The sequence below is a fragment of the Rhinopithecus roxellana genome, chromosome 1 (genome assembly GCF_007565055.1).
Source record: "Rhinopithecus roxellana isolate Shanxi Qingling chromosome 1, ASM756505v1, whole genome shotgun sequence".
NCBI lineage: Eukaryota > Metazoa > Chordata > Mammalia > Primates > Cercopithecidae > Rhinopithecus > Rhinopithecus roxellana.
The window spans coordinates 53,399,716-53,413,534 of record NC_044549.1 but is presented as its reverse complement, the minus strand read 5'-3'; the positions used below and the strand labels follow the sequence as shown (position 1 = coordinate 53,413,534).

General features: G+C 41.5%; 1 protein-coding gene across 5 annotated transcripts in view; it reads right to left on the bottom strand.

Annotated features, from left to right (window-relative positions):
* The window catches only part of SFMBT1 (Scm like with four mbt domains 1), a 153,344-nt gene that overhangs the window by 124,283 nt on the left and 15,242 nt on the right, over positions 1–13,819 (bottom strand). For 2 of the 5 annotated variants that reach the window (XM_030927931.1, XM_030927991.1), the window contains exon 2: positions 5,265–5,382. The exons of the other annotated variants lie outside the window; for them this stretch is intronic. The gene's annotated coding sequence lies outside the window, so the exon portion shown is untranslated. The remainder of the gene's footprint in view (positions 1–5,264; positions 5,383–13,819) is intronic. 5 annotated transcript variants of the gene reach the window in all.

Sequence of the window (13,819 nt, the reverse complement as noted above, 5' to 3'; positions counted from 1 at the left end):
AAATAGAAACTAATGAGATCCTCCTTTTGTTGAGGACCTACTATGCTACTATGCTGAGTACTTTATATACAGTATACAAATATACGGTAATTCTGCTAAGTACATTATTACTAGTACCATCTTACAGAAAATGGAACTAAGGCTAAGAAACATGCCCAAGCTGTTAGAAGATAAAGATGGGACCCATGTCTGTCTAATCTAGTGCCCATAATGTTTCTGCACACCATACTACTTTAAGAATGTGATCTCTGAATAAAAGAGGAAATATTTTCATTTTGAGGATGTTAGAGTCACTTTACTCTCCAGGTCCACTAATATACTGACACTTATTTTTATTTGGCAGTTCTTTTATTAATTCACTCAACAGGTATTTCTTGAGTTCCTATTATGTGCCAGGTACTGTTCCAGGCTCTAGTGATGAAGTAGTGAGCAAAACAAAATCCCCACCCTCTTGGGGGTTTATAATCTAATCAGATCAGAAGTGTAGTCTCCCATGTTTATTCTACATTAAGTCTTACACAGTTAATAAAGGAAACCTTCCACCGACAGCAGAGTGACAGGACTGCAACATGAAGCACTCTCATGGAGCAAGAAGGAACTTAAAGAGCAACTTGGAGAAATACCAGTATTCCTATGAAAGAACCTCAAGAAATAAAGCATCCCATGCCTCTTCCCTTCTCCTGCAGCTTATACCTTTGCTCTTCAAAAAAAGCAATATAATTATCTTAACAAAATGAGCATGGCTTCTTGTAAACATCTATACACACCTTGTACTGTTTCTAAATTCTCTTCCTTCTCTATTTAAAAAAGATGCTTTTCAGTGTGTGACACATAATAATAAACTGCTTTTTCATCAATACCAGCTGGAAGTCTACGCATACTTAGAAAATTGAAGAATGGGCTGGGCGCGGTGGCTCACACCTGTAATCCCAGCACTTTGGGAGGCGAAGGTGGGTGGATCTCGAGGTCAGGAGATTGAGACCATCCTGGCTAATATGGTAAAACCCCGTCTCTACTAAAAATACAAAAATTACCTGGGTGTGGTGGCATGGGCTTGTAGTTCCAGCTACTCAGGAGGCTGAGGCAGGAGAATCGCTTGAACCCAGGGAGGTGGAGGTTGCAGTGAGCCTAGATTGTGCCACTGCACTCCAGCCTGGGCGACAGAGTGAGACTCCGTCTCAAAAACAAAAACAAAAAAAAAAAAAAAAGAAAATTGAAGAATGCAAGAACCAGGCAAGAAAAAGTGTTAGTTCTGCAGTACAATATGAAGGCTAAGAACTTCCTTTATCTTCCCACCACCTGCCTGGATCTGTTTTCATCCTTCAGAGAAAGGAAAATCCCTTCCCTGAAGCTCTAGACCCCACCCCATTTCCCTATTTACTCTGTAACCTAGAACCTTCAGTTAAACCTCATGTTCTACACCCGTATCTACCATAACAGTCCCATAAGATCAATACACAAACAGGCTCTCATGTTGCTATCTCAATAGTAAAACAAAACCCCTTTGTGCCCTCCACGCACTTCTCCATTTCTCTGCTTCCTCCGCACAGCAAGCTGTCTCATCTCAGAGCCTTGCCTTCATACGGAATTTCTTCATTTCCTCCCCAATCTGGCTACAGCCTCACCTAACTCACTGGTACTGCTCTTGTCCAGGTCACCAATGACCTTCCAGTTGCTAAATCCAATGGTTTTCTCTCTTATTGTACCAGACCCTCCATTCTACACAGTAAACTGCCACTTCTCAGAGAATTTTCTTCTCTCAGGTACTGTGACACTACTTTCCTGGTTGTCCTTCTTCCTCTTCAGCCAACCTTTTTTTTTTTTTTTTTTTTCCTCTTTAGTCAATCCTGTCTCCTTCGCTGCCTCCTCCAGAATCACAAGTTCTAAAGCTTGGAATTCCTTGGGGTTTGGTGCTGAGTTCTCTTCTTTTTTCCCTATCCACACTGGAATTCTCTTCCCAGGTGATGTCATGCAAATTCATGGGTAAAAATATTATCAATACTCACACCTGTAATCCCAACACTTTGGAAGGCTGAGGAAAAGGATTGCTTGAGCCCAGGAGCTCGAGACCAGTCTGGACAACATAGTGAGACTTCGTTTCTACAAAAAAAATTTTTTTTAATTAACTGGATGTGGTGGCCTGTATCTGTAGTCCCAGCTACTGGGGAGGCTGAGGTGGAAGGACCATGTGAGTCCAGGAGGTCAAGAGGGCTGCAGTGAGTTATGACTGTATCACTGCACTCCAGCCTGGGCAAAAGAGCAAGACTATGTCTCAAAAAACAAATGAAAAAAAGCACATGCACGTGCACGTGTGTGTGTGTGAAATCAATGATTAGGAGGACTGTCACTGGTATGTGTGTGGGTGTGTGTATGTGTGTATGTGAAATCAATGATTAGGACTCACTCACTGAGTTCCAGACTCACATATCCAACTACTCATTTGGAATTTCCATTTTAATGTTACATGGGCAACCAAACCAATTTGCTTCTCAACTCAACTCTCCCCAGGTTTCCCCATCTCAACATTACAGGACCAACCTAGTCAAAAACTTAGAAACCACTGTTGATGGCTTCCTCTTCCTCACCTTGTCCATGAGCAAGTCCTATTGAGTCTAGCCACCACACATTTTGAAATCAAACACTTCTCTCCATTTTTCACTGTCATCATCCTAGTCCATGCCACTTAGACTATTGCAGCGACCTCCAAACTGTCTCCCTTTCCACATTTGGAAGTCCATTCTCCACAGAGCATATAGGCATTTTTTAAAACACAAAGCAAATCATGACACAATCCTACTTAAAGCCTTTCAGTAACTGCCTAAATAGTAAAATCAAAACTCCTTACTGGGAATACGAGGCCCTGCAAGATCTGGTGTCCCCACTTACCACTTCGGCTTCTTTCCATTCACACTCCCTCCATGGGTTCCTAGTTCAACACAGACTCCAATCTCAGGGCCTCTACAGGTGCTCTCCCCATCACCCAGCCTTCTCTACACGACTGCTTCTTGCCTTCCACAGCTTAGTCTAAAACCAGTACGTAATGATTTTTTTTTTCTTGCCGTAGCCAGTGAGTACCAAGAAAAAACAGTAGGCCAGGTGTGATGTAATCCCAGCACTTTGGGAGGACAAGGCAGGTGGATCACCTAAGGTCAGGAGTTCAAGACCAGTCTGGCCAACATGGTGAAACCCCATCTCTACTAAAAATACAAAATTGGCCCCGCGTGGTGGTGCACGCCTGTAATCCCAGCTACTCGGGAGGCTGAGGCAGGAGAATCGCTTGAACCTGAGAGGCAGAGGTCGCAGTGAGCCAAGATGGCGCCACTGCACTCCTGCCTGGGCGACGGAATGAGACTCCATCTCAAAACAAACAAACAAACAAAGAAAAAACAAAAAAGAAAAAGAAAAAAAGGAAAAAAGAGATTTTTCACTCTACTGAACACATCCCCATCTTATTTTCTAACATATCAGTCAGATTTCCTGCCTAGTATTTATCAAAATTACTAGATTTTACTTATTTCCTTGCTGGTTTATTATCTCCCTACCTTCCTGCAATACAAGTTTTTGTCTTTTTGGGGTAGTATATTAAAGCCAATACATGTTTGTAGAATGAATGGCAGAAAGAACAAGGTGAGGATGGAAGGAGGAGGGAAAAGGGGAAACCAACAACAGACAACACATTTCCAATCTATACCCAGGATTCCACCCAGAGTTTTGTAATACAGCCTTTCCATACTAAGTAAAAGTAGAGGCCGGGCGTAGTGGTTCACTCCTGTAATCCCAGCACTTTCGAAGGCTGAGGCGGGCGAGTCACCTGAGGTGAGGAGTTTGAGACCAGCCTGGCCAGCTGGGCATGGTGGTGCGTGCCTGTAATCCTAGCCACATGAGAGGCCAAGGCAGGAGAATCGCTTGAACCCAGGAGGCAGAGGCTGCAGTGAGCTGAGATTGCGCCACTGCACTCCAGCCTGGGCAACAAGAGTGAGACTCTGTCTCAAAAAAAGAAAAAAGAAAGAAAGTAGAGGTCCCCTATTGGCTACATTGAGCCTAACAGTAATATAAAACAATATATAATAAACTTAATCTATTCGTAAAGGACATCTCTAACAACAATCTTTTTTACACTCAGTACATTTCTAACAAAAGATCAAATTCAGTTATCACTTCTCTACAACTAGTCTTGAGAGTAACTAGTGTGTACCTAAATTTGCTGACGTAAATCTGGAGACAATTTTACTTAAAACCTAATGTCAAGGAAAGGAAAAGGTAATACAAAACTCACGTGCTTTATGCCTACCCTCATTAGAAAATGTCTCTAGGAAAGCAAAATATTAAAGCTGGGCGATGTGTAAATTGGGGATATATTATATTATCTCTACTTCTGTGTTATGTTTAAATTTTTCTATAATAAAGAGTTAAAAAAATAAAAGTAAATGCCTCTATGAAGTCAAAAGACAGCAAGTATCTGTGGGTCACAGATATACTCCTGGCTCAAGTGCACTCTGTTGCCATTTGGAGATTTAATTTAAATCAGTTGATGGTTGCTAACAGTGTCTTCATAAGTCTTATGACCTAAGGCCTTCATCAGGGCCTTTTTGGGAGAATCAGAGGATACAAGAAAGCAGGACTCCCCTTTCGCCTGCTCTGTGTCACAGCCTTCCAGCCCCAGCACCACCAGCTCAGCCCCTTTGTATGGGAGTTTCCAATAACCACAGCTCAAAACAGCAACCACAGGGAGAAATAAAATCATTTACAAGGGGAAAAGAGAAAAAGTACGCACAAGGGGAAAATATTAATACATTATTTTTGCTTAAATTCAAACCAACCATTTTCCCCTAGAATTCTGATGAGGTAATATTTCTTCTAAAGTAGTACTTCAAATTCAGGAAGGGATTCATAGAAGACTAAATGCAAAAACAGCAGAGGCCAGCCACCCCACCCAATAAAGTTTCTTCTCTCAAAGATTCCTCACCACACTCTAGGATTCGTTTATGGCATTAAATAAAAAGTGGTTAACAGGTGAAAATTAAGGCCTCACTAGGTGAAACAAAAAACAGAAGAATCTAAGCTATTCTAGCAGGTGTTTGTTTTCTACTGTAGAAACAGCCTAATTGGACTGGGTGTGGGGGCTCACACCTGTAATCCCAGTGCTTTGGGAGGCCGAGGTGGGCATATCACTTGAGCTCAGGAGTTGGAGACCAAACTGGGCAACATGGTGAAACCCCATCTCTAGTAAAAACACAAAATTAGCTGAACATGGTGGCACGCACCTGTAGTCCCAGCTACTCGGGAGGCTGAGGCAGGAGAATTGCCTGAGCCCCGGAGGTAGATGCTGCAGTCAGTCATGATCACACTGCTACACTCCAGCCTGTGCGACAGGGTGAGGTGCTGTCTCAAAAAAAAAAAAGACAAACATAAGACGCTGTTTCTATAAACAACAAACAAATAAGCCAGAATGAAGAAGCAAAATACACTATAGATATACAGTAGAATATTATTCAGTCTTTAAAATGAAGGTAATTCTGACACGTTACAATGTGGATGAACCTTGATATTAAGCTAAGTGAAATTAGCCAGTCAGTCACAAAAAGACAAATACATGACTCCACTTATATGAGGTACTTAAAGTAGTCAATTTCATAGAACTGAAAAACAGAATGCTGGTTACCAGGGCGAGGTGGAGCAGGGAATGGGAAGTTATTACTTAACAGGTATGGAGTTTTAGTTTTACAAGATGAAAAGAGTAATGGAGACGGACTGTGGTAATGGTTGCACAACACTATGAACATAGTCATACCACTGAACTGTACACTGTACTGCAGTTAAGACGGTAAGTTTTATGAATGCATTTAATACCACTAAACTATATATTTAAAAATGGTTAAGATGCTAAATTTTATTTTGCCACAATAAAAAAATTAAAAAAAATAAAATGTTGTCATCCCTAATAAATAGCTTATTAATAACTTCATGTCAAAAATCATGTAGTTACCAACCAAGTATGTTTAGATTTTGGTGTCCTTGTTCATAAAGTGAGAACAGGAAAAAAAGAGGAGCAACCCGACCTTTAAATGACAGCAGAGCCCTGAGTAACAGATGACTCTAATTAGATCAGGACAGGTCAATGTGATCCTTTAGGTGACAGAGATCTAATCTGGGACACAGTTGGGCCTAAACACAGATTTACTGAACTTAAGGAAATGAGCACTTAATCACACAAAGAGATCAGGGCCACAGTGAAGATATGTTTCCTGTCTTGTTCCATTTCTAGAGGCTGAGTTCAGTTTTGTGGTTCAACACATGGATATGACTAGGCTAAACTGGGATTTAATTCTTAGCTTTCTTACATTTCAGTCATGGTCTAAGATCTCACTCTGTATTATTATTTGGTGGCACAATCCACACTACTCAGTTTAATTTGTTCTACATCTAAATTTATCTCCATACATGAATTAAGTAAATACCATCTGTGCTGGATAGTGTATGCTGGTACTTAGTCCCACGTCTACCCTTCCAGACTCTCCCTGCATCATCAGGCCTGAAATCTACATTTCCAAACTCCCCTGTCAGCTGTGCTCCCATTAGGCTCCAGCAGCAGCACTGGCAGGAGTACAGGTTCCTGCTTGGCTGCAGCGAACTACAGCAGCATCAGTGAGAAATGGGGGTTTGTGGGCTCTGGTTTGTGGGTACCTTCTCCCTTTTGTTCTTTCAGCCCTTCCTTTTGTAAACAATCCCTAGAGTTACATCCCTCTTGAATGAAACACCTGGAGTGCTTTGCTGACTAGACACTCACTAATAGCCCACCAAATTCAAAACTTACATAACTCATGGGCCAGGGTGGGGAGCTATGCTATGAAATATTCATTCATCCATTCATTCAACAAATTTTTAGTGAGCAATTACTATGGACCAGATGCTGTTGTAGGTACTGGAGATATAGTAGGAGACAACACAGACAAAAATCCTTGTCCTCAAGGAGCTTATATTCTAGTGAAGGAGAGGCAATACTCAGGACAAGTAAATCAAACACATAGTGTGTAACACAAGTGTTAAAACGAAAAAAAATTAAGCAGGGGCAGGGATATGAAATGTTGGAGAAGGGTTGAAATTTTAGATACACAGGTCACTGAGGTGATTTTGGGGGAGGGGAATCCAAAGAGGAAAGGGAGCTAGTTACTCACGTAACTGTAGGAAGAGCAGAGGAAAGGGAGCTAGTTACTCACGTAACTGTAGGAAGAGCATTCCAGGCAAGGGAAGATATAGTACAACAGTCCTAAGGAAGAAGCCTCCTTGGCATGTTCCTATGTGGAACAGAACAGGCAATGGGGAGGATATCTGAGAGATGGGGAGAGCCAGCCATGAGCGCCTTGTTGGCTATGATAAAGGCTTTAGCCACTGCAGTAAATTCTGAGCAGAGTAACATCATCTGACTTACTTGTTAACAGGGTCGTTGTGTGTCAACAACAGACTAAAAGGGGCAAAGGTAGAAGTAACAGGGAAAACAGCAAAGAGGGTCCCAAAATAATCCAAGTCAAACTGAATGATCGCTGGTACCAATGTGCTGGCACTACTCAGAGGATGCTAAGCAAATTCTGAATATATTTTGAACTCCTATCTGGGACTTTAAAAGTCAGGGGTCCGTCCAACAATCTCGCTGGAAATCACACAATAGAAACTTCGATGGGACTCCTACAAGGTGTAAGAATATAACCAATATTATGGAATTATTTAATTATATTTGTCTAAAGCCATTATACTGTTTATGTTTTGATATTTAGCCAAATATAAGAATATAAAGGCTTGGGGCCGGGCGCGGTGGCTCAAGCCTGTAATCCCAGCACTTTGGGAGGCCGAGACGGGCAGATAACGAGGTCAGGAGATCGAGACCATCCTGGCTAACATGGTGAAACCTGTCTCTACTAAAAAATACAAAAAACTAGCCAGGCGAGGTGGCGGGCGCCTGTAGTCCCAGCTACTCGGGAGGCTGAGGCAGGAGAATGGCATAAACCCGGGAGGCGGAGCTTGCAGTGAGCTGAGATCCGGCCACTGCACTCCAGCCTGGGCGACAGAGCGAGACTCCGTCTCAAAAAAAAAAAAAAAAAGGAATATAAAGGCTTTAACCATTATATATAAGAATATAAAGTATACAATGACTTTAGCCAAAAATAAATAACTGCAAATTAACATTCTCCAAGTTATTATAGGAGAAAACTAATGTATAACATGCCAGAGTTACAAAATTTTTAATAAATTTATATAAATATTATAGAAACAGTATAGAAATATATAAGTACCTATAAATCCAGCTTTTATTAGACTGGTCAAATTAGAGAAAAAATATGACCCTCTTAACTGTATTTCCAAGAGGATAATTATCAAAATGTATATTTTCTAGAGAGCCAATGAAGAAAGAAATTTAGAACTAGAAAAAATCTGGGAGTCCCATTCCCTTCGTTTTTGGACTAAAGTAATAAAGCCCAGACATAAATGAAGCCTGGTCATTCTTCAAGCATCAAAACATATTTCAGGCTGGGTGCAGTGGCTTATGCCTGTATCCTAACACTTTGGGAGGCTGAGGTGGAGGGATCACTTGAATTCAGGAGTTTGAGACCAGCCTGGGCAATGTTGGGAGACTTTGACTCTACAAAAAACTTAAAATTTTTAAAAATTAGCCAGGCATGGTGGCACACACTTACGGTCCCAGCTTTTGGGAAGCTGAGGTGGGAGGTCACTTGGGCCCAGGAGGTAGATGATTCAAGTGAGCCATGATAGCGCCACTGCACTCCAGCCTGGGTGACAGAGTGAACCCTGTCTTTTTAAAAAAAAAACAAAAAACAATACTGTGATGGAAATATTTCTAGAATATATTTTTACTTCCCTATCTTCTCAAAACAGAGACTCCTAAACACACTTCATCTTTGCCTTGGTAACTCTGGTCTCTCTAAAGAGCAACTATACCCAGCCCAGGTGTGATGCTGGACTTTGCTAACTGCTGCCTTCACTATGCAGCCCTAACAATCTCTACTCATCTTGTTCCCAGCTGATGGTGTCTGATCTATATGGAAGGTTGGAAAACAGTTAAGAACCATACATCAGTTTTGGTGCAGGAGCTTTATAGCAATTATTGTCAGCACTTGAAAACTGATTTTGCTTGCTCTCAGTGTTGGGCTGTGTTTTGAAGAGATAATATTGCGTACAAATGGATGGATAACTGATGAAAGCACATTGCTTTAGAAAAAGTTCTACCCCCATATGCAACTGATCACCTTACAGAAAGTGTAGTGTTAAATTATTAAAAGCAAAATTATCTGAAAAAATATTAACACCATAAACATCACCACATGAAAACGCAAACTGCCACAGTAATGCTTATGTCTCAAGTAACAGCTTACAAGTATCAACAGTAAAGTAATAAGCTATAATAAAAAGGCACTTCATCTCTTCAAAACCTGCTATCCCACCAAAATTCTCCAGTAGTTAACATGAACTAAATTTTTGGTCCCTTTCCTAGCATTCTACCAAAATCAGTTTAATTTTTAAAATAATAAAAATATTTTATTGTATTAGAAAGGAAAGATTCTAAAAACATGCAAAACCATAAGTCAAGACAGTAAATGACTCACACATAACCACTCAGTGAGGATAGTAAGTCTCCCTTAGCAATTAAAGAGCAAACAGAGGAAGTCAACAGAGAATACAAAGTAAAAAGGCTGAGGCCCTTTAAGGATATGCTGGAATTCCTGCCAAGCTGCATGTCATGCCCACAAGTTAACAGAGTTTACCCTCCCTCCCTGTGCCCCCATAGCTGCTCATTGCAGTTACAGGTGGGTCCCACAGTTGCCTACAGTCCTAGATGTAACAGCCCAGAGATCTGTGTGGTTGGTTGTCAGCTGCTTCTACTACTCTCAAAAAGGAAGAGTTGGCAAGAACCTCGCCAAAATTAAATAATAGTTTTAGAAGGAGGCAGCGCTAAAGATAAAGGCTTGAGAAGGGATTTTTTTCTTCCTTTAGAGACAGGGTCTTGCTCTTTCCCCGAGAGGCTAGAGTACAATGGTGCAATCACGGCTTATTGCAGCCTCGACCTCCTGGGTTCAAGCAATCCCCTTCAGCCTCCCAAGTAGCTAAGACTACACAATCGTGCCACCACACCTGGCTAATTTTTAAATTTTTGTAGAGATGGGGACTCGCTAGGTTGCCCAGGCTGGTCTCAAACTCTTGGTCTCAAGTGATCCTCCTGCCTTGGCCTCCCAAAGTGCTAGGATTATAGGCGTGACCCACCATGCCCAACAGGGAAGGGAATTCAAAAGAAAATTTCAGGGTTATTTTCTTATTTTATACTAGATGTTTCCTCTATTAAGACCTGAAATTCTTACCTTATTAGAAATTCTTACACTAATAATACAACATATATTCACAAATCACTAACTCCCTGTCCTTTACTCCCACAAAAATCCTTTCTCAAAACAAAACTCTGAAAAAGGTTAGCCCATTCCCACACTCCCATCAAAGTACCTTCCGTAGTAGATGCTTTACACTTTTTTGACAACACTTAAACACAAGTTCTGTATCATTTCCTGTCCTGGTACTATAAGCTCAGGGAACTTACTCAATTTTGCATTCCCTAAACCCCTGGCACCACCGCTTCATGTCACAGCTATTTAGTGTCTGCTAAATGAATTACTATGGTATCAGATCATGGCACCTCCAATTCACTAACGAGAAAATTTAACTTTTTAACACAGCAATAACATTTCTACCTCCAGGAATACTGTCATTTTCACAGGAGACGAAAATTCAGTGATTCAGTGCTTGCCAGAGGTCAGCTATTTCTGACAAGTCCTAGTATGCGCATGAGCCAATCAGGCTGCAGCTGCCTTTTTTAACAGGCATGGATGGAAGAATGAGAAAGGTCACTAAAGCAGAGTCCTTGTGTAAATTCTGGATGGAAGAATGAGAAAGGTCACTAAAGCAGAGGCCTTGTGTAAATTCATTAGGCATCATCCATAGGAAATTTGCTTCCTCTTCAGTCCTCTTAAAATCCTGTGAAGTTAAAACATGCCTTTAAGTCATTGTTTCTTCCCCCTGTTCTTTAACCCATTTATGCTGGAGGTTGCAAATTTGTGTGAAAAATCACACCTTGGTGATGACCTTGAGCACTAGGATATAAATAACTCCCACAAGTTTAGCGTTCCAGTAATGGAACACTAGGCATAAATGGGTTAAACTTTGGATAGTCCAACTTGCCAGGGTACCCCATTGTTTACAAAGCCTTTCACAGTACAAAAACCTTGATTAACCCTAATAGCCTGCTGACGTCTACGGTTATTTCTTTTTCTCAGACCACTTTTTTTGAGACCCTCGCTCTGTCATCCAGGATGGAGTACAGTGGCTCAAACACGGCTCACTTGTAGCCAGATTCAAGCGATCTTCCTGCCTCAACTACCTGAGTAGCTGAGATAACAGGTGCACACCACCACACTCCATTAATTTTTGTATTTTTTGTAGAGACAGGGTTTTGTCATGTTGCCCAGGCTGGTCTCGAACTCCTGGGCTCAAGCAATCCACCTGCCTTGGCCCAAAATGCTGGGATTACAGGCATGAGCCACCACGCCTGGCTTTCAGACCACTTCTTGAATGCACCTTAGTTCCATAAAACTTGTGTTTTGACATCCAGTGTGATACTGTTTCTTTGCCACAAATTCAACTTTACAAGTCACATCTCTTTGTCTGCCTTCATGGGTCAAAACTATTTACTAACTGGGCATGGTGGCACATGCCTGTACCAGTAGTCCCAGCTACTCGGGAGGCTGAGATGGGAAGACAGCTTGAGTCCAGGAGCTGGAGGCTGTAATGTGCTATCATGATCATACCTGTGAATGGCCACTGCATTCCAGTCTGGGTGACACAGCAAGACCCCATCTTAAAAAAAAAATTACCTGCTAGAACACAAAACAAATGGCAGAAAAAAGGCCATAGCAGAGCAAACACACAACTCAGAAATGCCCAGTCTAGCACTCAGTGGCTGGAAACGCTTGCAGGGAAGTGCACAAGTGCTCTCAAAGGGGACCTGCCTGCTTGTCACTGGCTCGGTGTGTACACCCTCTGAGCAAGTCGTAAGAGTCATGGGCTAGGCCAGGTGCAGTATCTCACGCCTGTAATCCCAGCACTTTGGGAGGCCAAGACAGGCGGATCACGAGGTCAGGAGATCGAGACCAACCTGGCTAACATGGTGAAACCTCGTCTCTACTAAAAATACAAGAAAATTAGCCGGGTGTGGTGGCGGGCGCCTGTAGTCCCAGATACTCAGGAGGTTGAGGCAGGAGAATAGCGTGAACCTGGGAGGCGGAGCTTGCAGTGAGCCGAGATCGCGCCACTGCACTCCAGTCTGGGAGACAGAGCAAGACTCTGTTTAAAAAAAAGAAAAAAACAAAGAGTCATGGGCTAGAAATGTACTACCATGGGGGAAAAAATGAATAGACTACACCATGAATTGTTGCACTTTTTAGGAAGACATTTTACAGAAAATGGCAGTATGCAGAGCGTTATTGAAGGAGTATAAATATATGCTCTGAGGGGTATTCTGAAGTTCTTTTAATGAAGAATAATAACTAAGAGCTTGGACTACAAAGGCATATATAACACTGTAAGATTCAACTACAGAATGCCTCAAGATTCCAAACTCAGTTTCTTTAGACATTCTGCACCAGAACAGGAGCATCATGTTTAAAATTCCTTACCAAGTAGCCCAGGTAAAAACCAACTTTTAAAAACTTAGCTGTATTTCTGCCAATGTACAAAAGAATACCACCCAAATCCAGAAATTGATAGAATTTGTTAATCCTTGCTGCTGCAATTTTCTCAAAACAAAAATACAAAAGCAACTATCTGAATTCATAACAAGCAGCACACATTCAGGCCTTAGGCTTCAAAAGCATGATCAATACCTCAGTAGTCTGAAGACAACTTCAGATGCTTTAGTTTCCCAAGACCCAGTCGGGGATTCTGCCATCCTTCCACAACATGGGGTGGGTGGAGGGTGGGGAGAATGGGAGTGGTAGAAGGCCTCTCCATGACTCTCTACCTCCAAATCCTCTTATTCCACTGCACCCAGCTTCTCTACCTTCTGCATCTTGGGGGCAGGCAGGCTGGAGAACAGTCTACCCCCACAAATATACTAACTTACAAAAAATAAACCACTTTAAGTATCACAAATACTAACAGAAAAAAGCACTTTTAAGTATTAGAAAACCTTTCTTAATCCAAGCAAACTCAATTATCATTAGTCTATGGTACTGTTTGTAGCAGCAAAAAACTTAAAATAACCCAAAATATACATAAATATGGAAACAACTAAATAAATTAAGGTGCATCCACGCAATGAACTACTAGGCAACCATTAAAAAAATGCAGCAGATCTATGTGTACTTGGATATATCCAAGATATTTTCAGTGAAAAGAGCAAAGCGCAAAGCAATGTCTAAAATATACCACCCACTTGAGTTTTTTTAATGTGGATGGAGAAATATACGCTTTATACACATAGAATGTTTCTGTAAAAATACACAAGAAACTGGGAATAACAGTGGCCTACAGAAGGGACTGAGGAACTAGGGGCTTCAGTAAAAAGGAATACACTCTTTTTTGATATTCAAAAAAAACTTTACTATGTACATGTATCCCTGTTTAAAATGTTTTAAAGGCGTACTTAAGTCTGTGATTATGATTTAAAAAAATAAAGCAACAGAAGAAAAAGTAACTCCTATTAAAAGTGATGTCCGCCGGGTGCGGTGGCTCAAGCCTGTAATCCCAGCACTTTGGGAGGCCG